Genomic DNA, 14,886 nt, shown 5'->3' with positions numbered 1-14,886 from the left:
GTCATTGAATATTTGCCCCTTCGTGCGACACTAAGTTTATTTGATTTGATTTGGTTTTCCTAAGGTTTACAATAATAGTTTGGCCTTAAAATACAGAATTCCAGTATAGAATATTGCTATTTTAAAGGGTAATGAGATGACATATAATTTGGCAATCTCTTTAAAGGTTTATGCTTAGAAAATTCTGTACTTGTGTGATATGGCACATTTGAACTATTCTCATGCAACAGAAACAGAAAACAGTGCAAATATTAATGAGGTCAGGCAACCATCAAAGGAGAACAGAATTAACATTTAAGGTTAAAACATCATTTTTTCCAAGTTGTTGAGTCTGTTCTATCTTTGCTACCTAACAGCTGCTACCTAACCTCCTGAGCATTTTCAGTTTTTATTTCAGATTTCCAGCATCTTCAGTATTTTGATTTTGAAGATGTGAATCTACTTTCATTCTTTTCGGTAAATGAATAATCTGGGGCAGGATGCAGAGGTCAGAGTCAGTGAAGGGGCGGGGGAGGTGGATGATGATTCAATTTTGTTTCCTACCTGCATTTGAATATCATGTTAGCTAAAGTGCTGATGCAGTGCTTGAAACCACAATTTTCTGTAGTAATTCTTATTGAACATTATGAGATCGTTGTCTAGATAATAATGTGCCAAAGTTATTACAATGCATTTGCTAACGTCACGAGGACAGATAGTAGATCAGCCCCAATTGCTGGATAAAGTTTCCACACCCACACAACAGCATCAAATTTTGACTAATTTAACATTGAACAGTACTGGCTGTGGACTATTATAATTTAAATAGGTAGGTTGGGAATTTTTGATCTAAAGTTGTGATCTGGTGGGTGTGCACAGAACCATGATTTACACTTCTGATGAGACCTTTTAGAATGTCAGCTGTAGAATATAAAGCCATCTGGTTATACCACAAGATTTTACAACATATGGACTAACTTTCAAGAACTTCACAAGTTATGTTCTCTGTATTATTTATTTATTATATTTGCACGGCTTGTCTCCTTTTGCCTATTGATTATCTATCAGTTGTTCTGTTTTGTTTTTCATTGATTCTATTGTATTTCTCTTTTCTACTGTGAATGCCTGCAGAAGAATGAACCTCAAGGTAGTATGTGATGACATATACAGTCCATACTTTGGTAATAAATTTACTTTGAATATTGAAGCCGTGAGCCACAAGTTGCCTCCAGAAGACAACTCTGCACCATTGGCTGTCTAACCTTACTCAAACAAAATGGGGTGGCATGGTACTCTGGTGGTAAGCACATTGATTTACACCGATTGGGGTTCAATTCCTCCCGCTACCTGCAAAGAGCTTGTACGCTCTCCCTGTGACTGTGTGGTGTTCCTCCAGACACTCTGGTTTCCTCCCACATTCCCAGTATGTATGGTAAGGGTTATTAAGTTGTGGACATGCTATATTGGCACTGGAAGCATAGAGTGACACTTAAGTAATCTTTTGCTGATTTCATTTCACACAAACAATGTTTTTCACTTTTTGTTTCAATGTGCAAGTGACAAATAAAGCTGATATTTATCCCTTAATATTGAAGTGATGCTGTTAATTTAAAGTTAAATGGACTCAGATGAATAGCAACTATGCTGCTAATGATGCCAGATCCAATGGTGTGAAATTGCCACACTTACCTAGAAATCTGGTCATTTCACAACTTAATGTCCAATGCCGACCTGTAGGTGCTTAAGACACACCTCTGATTTACAGAGCTGATGCACAAAGACAAATGGCCAGCAAAATAGAAATATTTCACCATGAAGATGAATTGTTGCTGTTAAAAATTTAAGTAGGTCTCTTTGAGTACCATTATTGATACAAACGTAGCTATGGGAGAAGGTTCAGGAGTTTGAAGACTCATATGGCCAGATTTGGGAACAGTTTCTTTCCAACTGTGATAAGACTGCTGAACGGATCCTGACCCAGATCTGGGCCGTACCCTCCAAATATCCGGACCTGCCTCTCGGTTTTTTTGCACTACCTTACTTCCCATTTTTCTATTTTCTATTTATGATTTATTATTTAAAATTTTAATACAGTATTTACTAATTTTAATATTTTTAATATTTAGTATTTGTAATCCAGGGAGTGTGAAGCGCAGAATCAAATATCGCTGTGCTGATTGTACGTTCTAGTACAAATTGTTTGGCAACAATGAAGTATAAAGTATATGCCTGGCTTGAAGTCAGTACATCATGGATTCATTAGATTGATTCCTTGGAAGGGAAAATTATCTCGTGATTTTTTTTTGTGTGAGCACTGGTGGTTAGGAGATTTCATTGAGAGATACAAGGATCTGCAAGGGGTTGATAGGGTAGATGTTAAGAGGCCATGTATTCAGGCCAGAGAAGCAAGGCGTAAACTTGGGATAAAAGGACTGTTATGAAGAAGAAATTGCTTTATAAAAACAGTTGTAAACCTTTGGCATTTTCTGGCCCAGTGCTCCTTTATTGTGTATATTCAAGGCGTGAGACGAATAAAACTTTGGAGTGAAAGGAAATCAAGGAATATTGGTTAGAAATAGAAAATGGATGAGTTAGTTCAAGGGTGAGGTACAACTTTATTGAAAATGGCATAGGTTTGAAGTACCAAAAGGCCACTTCCTCTTCTTTCATTTTTCTTTGTGCCTGAGCACTCAGTTCTCTCAAACACCCAGAAGCTGATCTCTCTACTATGGGACTTCAGCACATTGGTGCATCTTCTATGAGATGCAACAACTGGAAAGAGGGTAGGTTACATAACTGCAGGAAAAATCAGGAGAGAGAGAATGAAGCTGATGGGATTTGTTCTGCTGGGCACCAGCATGGACCCAATGGCCAAAAAACCTCCTGTGTTACTATAAGTAAATGAACTTCCATTAACAGAGTGACATTAACTTATAAAATTACCCCAGTACGCTCTACAGAATGCTATCAGATATATATCCCTGTGTAGAGATACAGGCTGTGCCCATGTAATGAATAGATTTGGTTTTTACAGATGTCTATTTTGTCTGCAAGTTGCCAAGTACACAAAAATCACTGGATATGGTAACTCTACCACCAGAGTGTTGTAATAAGTGGTATGAAAAATACATAAAACTGGCAAGAAAGAACAATTACTAAAAGTGGAGAGAGGGAGGGGAAGTTCTGTCATACATGGCAATAAACATACGTACATTGGATTTTTGAAGTCAATATTATGGGAGCTTATTCGTATGTATGGGTGTCTGTAAGTCAGGCATTCAATACCCTAGGAAGGCCTGTGTTGGGGCAGGTGGCCATGGAAGAACATTTTAAACAGGAGAAAGACTGAGAATTGTTTTTTGAAAAATTCCAGACAGGAGGCAATGAAAGTCTTGCTAAGTTAAAGGAGCTTTGAAAGTTGGGTATCAGGTTGTACGCTGATGATGCAACGATCCTGATACTACTGCATCCTTTCGATCACAACGATACTTTCTCAATGTGAAACTTTCGATGTTTTAGATTGTTTTGCTGTTAACATTCGGGGCTCATCAGCTGTGGTTGGCAACTCATCTAGGAGAAGGAAAACTCTGATCTCAAACCTCTGCTGCCTTGTGGTTATACCCATTCATGGGGAAGGCTTTGGGAGTAAACCCCAAGGGAAAAACCCAGAGCTGGAGTCCCTAAGGCAGTCCTACATTGAGTTCAATGTTGATTGGCAACTCCTGCGACACTGCTGGTACCAAACTGTATCGGTCTCTGATGTTCCTTTGGGTTCATCAGTTGCATAGAGAGGGGGAGCTTGCTACTTGGGCAACAGCTTGCTCACCATATCGTACTGCCCAGGCTTGTATATCTAGACAGCTAGGACACCATATACATAGTCAACTCTGAACAACAGAGGTCTCAGACTCAGTCTATTAACATTCTGACCTTATTTCCCTTGAATTAATTTTCTGTATTTCAGTTAATGGAAAGGGTTTCAAAACACTGGGGCTCTCAGTGCACAACCTTTGGCCGTTAAAAGCTTGTTTCCCAAAATGTTAGGTAAAGCCCAAAAGCATTGGAAGTACTCATCAAATTGGGCAGCATCTGTGGAAGGGAGAGGCATCGTTAATATTGCATCCTGCTGACGTGTCTGGTTTGTCAAGTGTTTCCATCATCGTTTCTTGTTATTGAAAATGTACGGAACATGCTGTTTTCTGCTTTCTATATTTTCCAAAACATCCTTTATCCAAAGTTTATAACTCCGACCATTTCTGGGTATGCAGCAGAATCAAAGCATTTGAAATAGTCGTTAAAATATGAGAGGTTTGTGTCTCAAAACCACAATTTGCATCTGTTCAGTATCGGTCTTTGTGTCTCACTCATTGAGTTCAACATATGCTCAAAGGCTAACCTTAATCTGCTCCTCTGAATATTTCCCACTTGTTGATATGACCATTCATTATCAGTTTAACACTGCTTCATTGAGAGCTGCTGTACCACACAGTGCCCTGCCTTCACGTAGTAGAGTGTACATCATTGAAAAGGGTCTATTACAATGCACAAGGAATCCTTTTTAGCCTCGTTTCAGTTCATTTGCTACTAAAACCCTTATCCATGCCTTTGTTAAGTCTATTCTTGGCTCTTCCATTGCTGCTTCATTCTTAATTTTCACCAGCCTATCCAAAGCTTTGTGGAGTCTGTGTCCAAACTCGCTCCAAGTTCTGGAGACACAAGAAATTGCAGATACTGGAATCTGGAGCAACACAAAGTAGAGGAGGAACTCAATGAGTCTGGCAGCATCTACAGAGAGAAATGAGTGGTCAGCATTTCAGGTTGCTGTTGACACAAATGAAGGATCTTGACCAGAAATATCAAATGTCCATTTACCTTCATTGAGTTCCTTCAGCGTTTTGTGTGCCACTGTGAGTTCTGTTCACCCATCATCACAGTGGTCTACATTGCCTTTTGCCCGAACAGTGCCATAGCCTTGAAATTTTCACTTTTTTTTCACTTAACTCTCTTTATTTATTTAGTTTTGGAGACTTGCAGTCCTCCAAGAACTCCCTTGTATGATGCTCATTTCTATTGTCCCACCACCAGGAACCATGCCTTCGGCTTCCTTGCCACTAAATTCTGGAATTACTTCCCTTAATTGTGCATTAAGTCCTTTTAGTCCTTCATCGAGTTTTTGCTCATCTGGCCTACTGTGCGGATTATTGGCAGATTTTGTTGCATATAACACTTCTGTGAGGCATTCTATTGCATTGTAGCTACAAAATAAATCGGAATGGTTGTTGTTTTCTGGGACCAGACAAACTTGAATAAGTGGGGTCCATTTTAAGCTGTTTGTTGAAAAGCAAAATTAAAGAACCATTTCCATTGGACAGGTGAGGGACTTGTATGGTTTTAAAATGCTTAGCAGCTTGGTATGGAAACTACACTCCACATGACCACGAGAAACTACAGACAGTTCTGGACACAGCTCAGCTCATCACAGGAGCCAGCCTCCCCTCTATGGATTGTTTATACTTCTCACTGCCTCAGTAAAGCAGCCAGCATCATCAAAGGTGCCATGCACCCGGAACATTCTCTCTTTGCCCCTCTCCCATCAGCAAGTAGATATAAAAGCCTGAAAGCACATACTACTAGGCTCAAAAACAGCTTCTATCTCACCTCTAGAGCGGATCTCTTGTACGATAAGATAGACTCTCAGTCTTACAATCCAACTCATTATATTTCTGCAACTTACCTTTTTAGCTGTTACACTTTATTCTGCATTGTTATTGTTTTAACTTGAAATTTGGCAAACATAAACTAATATCAATGCCAATATATAATTCATGCCCCCACTCCATTATATAGCACTGCAGCTCCTTAAACATAACGTAGAATCGTAGAGATTAGTAGTGTGATCACTCGAATCGAATATGATGTCCTCCTAAGGAGCTGTCTCCAGGTAGATTCCCTTAATTGAGTATGCCTTTGTGTGACTTTATCTAATGTGGGAAAACTGACGAAGGGGCAACTCACATATGGTCCTTGACAGATCAGGGTCAGGGGTCAGGGGTCAGGGACATGGAGTGCAAGGTGACTGTGGATCCTTCACTGCTGCAGCTTTCACTGTCATTGTGATGTGTCATTTCTTCCGCCAGATTGACTGTTGACATCTTGATTGGATCATTCTTTGTCTGGAACCTCTCTCTTGATCTTACTGCCATGGGTGACCATACCAGGAGTTCAGTATAAGATGGCTAAACTCCAGAAGTTATCTCCCTCAGGATCTCAGGAATTTACGGGCCTCGCCACACAAGGTGATGGTCCTCAGAGGAGGACAGAGGTTACATCACAGGAGGGTCCATTTGCCATTGCACCTATTACAACCAAAGAGCTGCCCAAACTCATTTTAAGTCTCAGCTTTCGATCCCTAAACCGCCAGGTTTGGAGATACTAACTGTCCCTCGGTTTTGTTAACCACAAGGGTGTTTTCTGCCTCAGGCAAACTTTCCATCCTCGTTCACTTGTTGGGTGAAAATGTTTTTCCTCAGTTCTCTTCACCTATCTTTTTAAAGCTGTTAAGCTTCACCAGTTACATATATCTACAAAACTTAAAGCATGAAGCTTAAGCATTAATCTCTCTTTCCAGAAAAGAATAAATTATAGAAACATACAAAATCTACAGCACATTACTGGCCCTTCGGCCCACAAAGCTGTGCCGAAGATGTCCTGACCTTAGAAATTACCTTGAATTACCCATAGCCCTATACCTGTCCAGGAGTCTCTTAAAAGACCCTATCATATCCACCTCTACCATGTTGCCGGCAGCCCACTCTACACACTCACCATTCTCTGCGCAAAAAACTTACCCCTGACATCTCCTCTGTACCTACTTCCAAACACCTTAAAACTGTGCCCTCTCATGCTAGCTATTTCAGCCCTGGGAAAAAGTCTCTGACTATCCACATGATCAATACCTCTCATCATCTTATACACCTCTATCAGGTCACCTCTCATCCTCCGTCGCTCCAAGGAGAAAAGGCCAAATTCACTCAACGTATTCTCATAAGGCATGCTCCCCAATCCAGGCAACATCCTTGTAAATCTCCTCTGCACCCTTTCTATGGTTTCCACATCCTTCCTCAGGACTGAGCACCATACTCCAAGTGGGGTCTGATCAGGGTCCTTTTTTTTTAATGCATTTCTACAGTGAAACTACAGAGAAAAAAAACAACAAAATGGAGATTTATACAGTGCAAAACAAACAAATCCAATATGTAATTCATAACAATAAGAAAAGCACCCAAAAGAGAATTATGTAAAATTAGTATCCACCCAACCTCCCACTGAAAAAAAACCCAGGCCAACCATTTCTGCATATAAAAGAAAAAAAAATAAGCGCATTCAACCCCAGAGAACTGTAAATATATATAGGAAAAAAGAAAGTATAATGCCGGCTACTGAAAGTATTATGTAATTCACAACAAAAAACTGTATAAGTTACCAAAAAAAAGCTAAAAATAAGGGATTGTAGCATACAAAAAAAGGATAAACTTACCCTAAAGAAGAATTATGAAAATAATCAAGAAAAGGTCCCCACACCTTATGAAGCTTTATGTCTGAATTAAGGAGTGAATAATTAATCTTTTCAAGGTCTAAACAGGCCATAATATCACTCAGCCATTGAGCGTGAGTGGGTGGGGCAGCATCTTTCCACCTAAGAAGAACCAACCGTCTAGCCGAGAGAGGCAAAAGATACTGTTCGACATTTAGTCGGACTCAAGTGCATATTAACTTCACCCAGGGTGCCAAAAGGAGCAACCAGAGGGTTAGGTTCTAAATGGCAATTAAGGATATGAGATAGGGTTGAAAAAACTTCTCTCCAGAATTTCTGTAGACTAGGACAGGCCCAGTATTATGAATAAGGGAAGTCTCAGCCCCTTTACTCTTATCACAGACAGGACTAATGTCAGGGTAAAACCGCGATAATTTAGCGTTAGACATATGAGTCCTGTGTACAACCTTAAACTGCTAAAGGTAGTGGCGAGCACATAGAGAGGTTGAGTTGACTGACTTAAGAATTGAATCCCAAACCCCATCAGATAAGCTGACCAGAGTCCTATATAGCTGCAACATTACCTCTCGGCTCCTAAACTCAATCCCACGATTGATGAAGGCCAATGCACCATATGCCTTCTTAACCACAAAGTCAACCTGTGTAGCAGCTTTGAGTGTCCAATGGACTTGGACCCCAAGATCCCTCTGATCCTTCACACTGCCAAGAGTCTTACCATTAATACTATGTTCTGCCATCATATTTGACCTACCAAAATGAATCACTTCACATTTATCTGGGTTGAACTCCATCCGCCATTTCTCAGCCTAGTTTTGCATCCTATAACCTGTAACCTCTGACAGCCCTCCCAACTATCCACAACATCCCCAACCTTTGTGTCATCAGCAAATTTACTAATCCATCCCTCCACTTTCTTATCCAGGTCATTTATACAAATCACTAAGAGTAGGTCCCAGAACAGATCCCTGAGGCACACCGCTGGTCACCGACTTCCATGCAGAATATAACCCGTCTACAACCACTCTGCCTTCTGTGGGCAAGCCAGTTCTGGATCCACAAAGGAATGTCCCTTTGGATCTCATGCTTCCTTACTTTCTCAATAAGCCTTGCATGGGGTACCTTATCAAATGCCTTGCTGAAATCCATATACACTACATCTACTGCGTTTAGTCACATCCTCAAAAAAATTCAATCAGGCTCATAAGGCACGACCTGCATTTGACAAAGTCATGCAGACTATGCAAAGCCATGCTGACTATTTGTAGTCAGCATACATACTGACTATTATAAAGTTAAAGCTTGCAAAGTTAGAAAAATAGGATAGTGAAATTGAGGAAGAGGATTCCATGAACTTTGAAAGAAGCCCTTTTTTTAGGCCTTCTTAATAGAATGTTTGTCTTTAAACTGAACATTAGATTTCACAGAGAGAGCACACAGTTTGGAGGAATATCATTGTGACTGATGTTATTGACCCCCCACACCTCTCCAACAACACTACTTCACCATTTCCTGTCAGTCGCATTACATACAGACACTCCTGTGACTAGTGTCACTTTTGGGACATACTGCACAACCAGTCTATGTCTATAAGCTCTCTTATGTATTTAACTGTATTGTGTATTTTCATTATTGTGTTCTTTATCTTATTATTTATTTGTGCTGCATCAGATCTGGAGTAACAATTATTTTGTTCTCCTTTATATGCGTGTACTGGAACTGACATTAAACAACCATGAATTGTGAATTATGAAATGCAGGATACATTTTGGGAAGGGAGGTGAGGATCTATTTTAATAAAAGCTGATGTAATAACTCTGACAAATCTCGAAAGCCTTTTTTGGGAAGTAGTTTCGTAATAAACCAGCGGAACTGCTCATGTCCTGAGAGGTTTTCTGTTGCATGCTAGTCAAGTACTCCATACAAAATTCTGGAGGAACACAGCAAGTCAGGCAGCAGCTATGGAAAGGAACAAACTGTTGACATTTCAGGCTGAAATCCTTCATCAGGACTAGAAAAGAAGGGTGAAGAAGCTAGAATAAGAAGGGGGAAAGGGGAAGGAATACAAGCTAGAAGGTGATCGGTGAAGGGGTGGATAAGTGGATGGGAGAGGGGCCCTGAAGTGAAAAGCTGGGAGGTGATAGGTGGAAGTGGTAAAGGGCTGAAGAAGAAGAAACCTGATAGGAGAGGAGCGGGAACCATGGGAGGAAGGAAAGGAGGAAGGAAACCAGGGTGATGTGAGAGGCAGGTGAGGAAAAGGGAAGAGTTAAGAGGGAAGCCAAAGTGGGGAATGGAAGAAAAGTGAAAGGGGAATGGCCATTCCCATCAATAACAAGTACACTGTTTTGGATACTGTTAGTGGGGACGACCTACCAGGGACAAGTTGCAGTGGTTGCATCTCTGGCACCGAGACTGGACCCTCACCTCAGAAGGGAAGGAGGGAAAAGAGGAGAGTAGTAGTGATAGGGGATTCGATAGTTAGGGGGACGGATAAGAGGTTCTGTGGAAGAGATCGAGAATCCCGGATGGTCTGTTGCTTCCCTGGTGCCAGGGTCCGTGATATCTCGGATCAAGTTCTCAGTATTCTCAAGAGGGAGGGTGAGAAGCCAGATGTCGTGGTACATGTAGGGACCAATGACGTAGGTAGGAAGAGTGAGGAGGTCCTGAAAGGTGAGTTTAGGGAGTTAGGCACCAAGTTAAAGGACAGGACCTCCAGGATTGCTACCAGTGCCACATGCAGGCAGGTTTAGAAATAGTGAGATAGAGCAGATCAACACATGGCTGAAGACATAGTGCAGGAGGGAGGGCTTCAGATTTAGAGATAATTGGGTAGTTTTCCAAGGAAGGTGATACCTGTTCCAGTGGGACAGTTTACATCTGAACTGGAGGGGGACAAATATTCTTGCAGGTAGATTTGCTAGAGAGGCTCCAGTGGATTTAAACTAGATACAAGGGGGGAGGGGAACAAGAGTGTAGGAACAGATGTAGGGGAGAAGGAAGAAAAAGAAGATAGTAAAGTTGTTTGCACCGTTAGTGATAAACAGAGAGTAAGAGGTGGAGAATTTCTTAAATGCATTTATTTTAATGCTGGGAGAGCATTTGTAAGAAAGGCGGATGAGCTTAGAGCATGGATTGATACCTGGAAATATGATGTTGTAGCTATTAGTGAAATGTGGTTGTAGGAGGGGTGTGATTGGCAACTAAATATTCCTGGATTTCATTGCTTCAGGTGTGATAGAATCAGAGGTTCAAGGGGGGAGGTGTTGCATTGCTTGTCAGAGAAAATATTACAGCGATGCTCTGGCAGGATAGATTAGAGGGCTCATCTAGGGAGGCTATTTGGGTCGAATTAAAGAATGGGAAAGGTGTATAATAAAGGTGTTCCTATAATACACACTTATAGGGGTGTATTATAGACCACCTAATGTGGAGCAAGAATTGGAGGAGCAAATTTGTAAGGAGATAGCAGATATTTGTAGTAAACACAAGGTTGTGATTGTGGGAGATTTTAATTTTCCGCACATAGACGGGGAAGCCCATACCGTAAAAGGGTTGGCTGGTTTGGAGTTTGTAAAATGTGTGCAGGATAGTTTTTTGCAGCAATACATAGAGGTTCCAACTAGAGAAGGGGCAGCGTTGGATCTCCTGTTAGGGAATGAGATAGGTCAGGTGACGGAGATATGTGTTGGGGAGCACTTCGGGTCCAGTAATCACAATGCCATTAGTTTCAATATAATTATGGAGAAGGATAGGTCTGGACCCAGGGTTGAGATTTTTGATTGGAGAAGGGCTAACTTTGAGGAGATGAAAAAGGATTTAGGAGGAGTGGATTGCGACAATTTGTTTTATGGGAAGGGTGTAATAGAGAAATGGAAGTCATTTAAAGGTGAAATTTTGAGGGTACAGAATTTTTATGTTCCTTTTAGGTTGAAAGGAAAGGTTAAAAGTTTGAGAGAGCCATGGTTTTCAAAGGATAGTGGAAACTTAGTTCGGAAAAAGAGAGGTATCTACAATAAATATAGGCAGCATGGAGTAAATGAGGTGCTTGAAGAATATAAAGAATGTAAAAAGAATCTTAAGAAAGAAATTAGAAAATCTAAAAGAAGATACGAGGTTGCTTTGGCAAGTAAGGTGAAAATAAATCCAAAGGGTTTCTACAGTTATATTAATAGCAAAAGGATAGTGAAGGATAAAATTCGTCCCTTAGAGAATCAGAGTGGACAGCTATGTGTGGAGCCAAAAGAGATGGGGGAGATTTTGAACAATTTCTTTTCTTCAGTATTCACTAAGTTGAAGGATATTGAATTGTGTAAGGTAAAGGAAACAAGTAGGGAAGTTATGGAAGCTATGATGATTAAAGAAGCGGAAGTACTGGCACTTTTAAGGAATATAAAAGTGGATAAGTCTCTGGGTCCTGACAGGATATTCCCTAGGACTTTGAGGGAAGTTAGTGCAGAAATAGCAGGGGCCCTGGCAGAAATATTTCAAATGTCATTAGAAACGGGGATGGTGCCGGAGGATTGGTGTATTGCTCATGTTGTCCCATTGTTTAAAAAGGGTTCTAAGAGTAAACCTAGCAATTATCGGCCTGTAAGTTTGACGTTAGTGGTGAGTAAATTAATGGAAAGTATTCTTAGAGATGGTATATATAATTACCTGGATAGACAGGGTCTGATTAGGAACAGTCAACATGGATTTGTGTGTGGAAGGTCATGTTTGACAAATCTTATTGAATTTTTTGAAGAGGTTACTAGGAAAGTTGACGAGGGTAAAGCAGTGGATGTTGTCTGTATGGACTTCAGTAAGGCCTTTGACAAGGTTCCACATGGAAGGTTAGTTAGGAAGGTTCAATCATTAGGTATTAATATTGAAGTAGTAAAATGGATTCAACAGTGGCTGGATGGGAGATGCCAGAGAGTAGTGGTGGATAACTGTTTGTCAGATTGGAGGCCAGTGACTAGTGGTGTGCCTCAGGGATCTGTACTGGGTCCAATGTTGTTTGTCATATGCATTAATGATCTGGATGATGGGGTGGTAAATTGGATTAGTAAGTATGCAGATGATACTAAGATAAGTGGTGTTGTGGATAATGAAGCAGGTTTTCAAAGCTTGCAGAGAGATTTAGGCCAGTTAGAAGAGTGGGCTGAAAGATGGCAGATGGAGTTTAATGCTGATAAGTGTGAGGTGCTACATTTTGGTAGGACTAATCAAAATAGGACATACATGGTAAATGGTAGGGCATTGAAGAATGCAGTAGAACAGAATGATCTAGGAATAATGGTGCATGTTCCCTGAAGGTGGAATCTCATGTGGATAGGGTGGTGAAGAAAGCTTTTGGTATGCTGGCTTTTATAAATCAGAGCATTGAGTATAGGAGTTGGGATGTAATGTTAAAATTGTACAAGACATTGGTAAGGCCAAATTTGGAGTATTGTGCACAGTTCTGGTCACCAAATTATAGGAAAGATGTCAACAAAATAGAGAGAGTACAAAGAAGATTTACTGGAATGTTACCTGCATTTCAGCACCTGAGTTACAGAGAAAGGTTGAACGAGTTGGGTCTTTATTCTTTGGAGTGTGGAAGGTTGAGGGGGGACTTGATAGAGGTATTTAAAATTATGAGGGGGATAGATAGAGTTGACGTGGATAGGCTTTTTCCATTGAGAGTAGGGGAGATTCAAACAAGAGGACACGAGTTGAGAGTTAGGGGGCAAAAGTTTAGGGGTAACATGAGGGGGAACTTCTTTACTCAGAGTGGTGGCTGTGTTGAACAAGCTTCCATCAGAAGTGGTTGAGGCAGGTTCGATATTGTCATTTAAAGAAAAATTGGATAGGTATATGGACAGGAAAGGAATGGAGGGTTATGGGCTGAGTGCAGGTTGGTGTGACTAGTTGAGGGTAAGCATTCAGCACGGTCTAGAAGGGCCGAGATGGCCTGTTTCCGTCCTGTAATTGTTATATGGTTATATGGAAGGGGGATATGTATTCTGGTTAGTTGTATTTATTATTTATTTTAAGGGAGAGACATATTTCATGATTGTACATTTATTAACAACAGGCCTTTTCCTCTCATTCCAGTTTGTGATTTCATTATTATTTTAAAATAGCACGTCCTGCTGATTAAAACCATTGTGTATGAAGCACTCAAAATCATTAAAATGTTCTGTAATCAGGGGCTGTTAAAGAGAATCAGGTATTTTCCTCTCTGAAAGTTAAATGGAGGTGTTCAGATATAAGTATTCTTTCTGTATTGCTCACCAAGCAGAAGTAGTAGTGTGTCCTCTGATACCACAAGACGCAATCACCACAAAAGCAAGCAAGAACCCAAAGTAGACCTTATGAAGTACACTCACCCCACCCGGAGTGGAGATGACTGGTTATTTTTTAGATTATGAAGACACATAGTCCTCTTTTATTGTCATTTAGTAATGCATGCATTAAGAAATGATGCAATATTTCCTCCAGTGTGATATCACAAAACACAGGACAAACCAAGACTGAAAAAACTGACAAAACCACATAATTATAACATATAGTTACAACAGTGCAACAATACCATAACTTGATGAAGAAGTCCATGAGCACAGTAAAAGTTCAAAGTCTCTCAAATGTCCCACATCTCACGCAGACGGGAAAAGGAAGAACTCTCCCTGCCATGCCGAACACAGTCCGACTATGAGTCATCCAAAAACTTCAAGCTCTGATCAGCCCTCCGACACCGAGTACTGAACGCCATCTCTGTTCGAACGATTCGACCTCAACCTCGGTCTCCAACAGCAGGCAAAGCCGGGGATTTTGAGGGCTACCCTCCGAAAGATTCCCGACCACGCAGTAACGACAGCAGCGAACGAGCGCTTCAGAAATTTCTCCAGATGTTCCTCTGTGCTTTCACGTCCCTCTCCATCAAATCAAAATTGTCCATGGCCCCTATATAACCAAGTCTGGTAACTGCACGACTAAGCGTGACTACAAGTAACCTGATACCATAAGAAATAGAAGAAGAAACAGGCCATTCAGCCCAATGTGTCTGCTCTGCACACGTAGGGTTGCCAACTTTCTCACTCCCAAATAAGGGACAAAAGTAGCAGTCAAATACGGGACACTTGTGTTTACCCCGAGAAAGACTACCATGACCATGAAGCCTTGCGCGGGCACCTGTGTGCACATGCGTGACGTGCGCATACGTGTAAATGCCGATTTTTTTCTACAAATCGGTTTTGGCTTAATCTTCCCGATTCTGATACACTGTGCATACATTATTTCTACTTTATATAGGCTGTATATTTATCATATCATTCCTGCTTTTACTATATGTTAGTGTTATTTTAGGTTTTATGTGTTATTGGTATGATTTG

The 14,886-nt window shown here is 40.7% G+C and overlaps 2 protein-coding genes across 4 annotated transcripts in view; one reads left to right on the top strand and one right to left on the bottom strand.

Annotated features, from left to right (window-relative positions):
* Window positions 1-14,886, top strand: part of cdh23 (cadherin-related 23) — a 1,160,360-nt gene that overhangs the window by 964,022 nt on the left and 181,452 nt on the right. The gene's annotated exons all lie outside the window — the stretch shown is intronic.
* The window catches only part of vsir (V-set immunoregulatory receptor), a 69,287-nt gene that overhangs the window by 40,028 nt on the left and 14,373 nt on the right, over window positions 1-14,886 (bottom strand). The window lies entirely within an intron of this gene.

This window comes from Mobula hypostoma, chromosome 18 (assembly GCF_963921235.1).
Source record: "Mobula hypostoma chromosome 18, sMobHyp1.1, whole genome shotgun sequence".
Classification (NCBI taxonomy): Eukaryota; Metazoa; Chordata; class Chondrichthyes; order Myliobatiformes; family Myliobatidae; genus Mobula; species Mobula hypostoma.
Note: the sequence above shows the minus strand (reverse complement) of the source record. Positions and strands in the feature narration are given on the sequence as shown.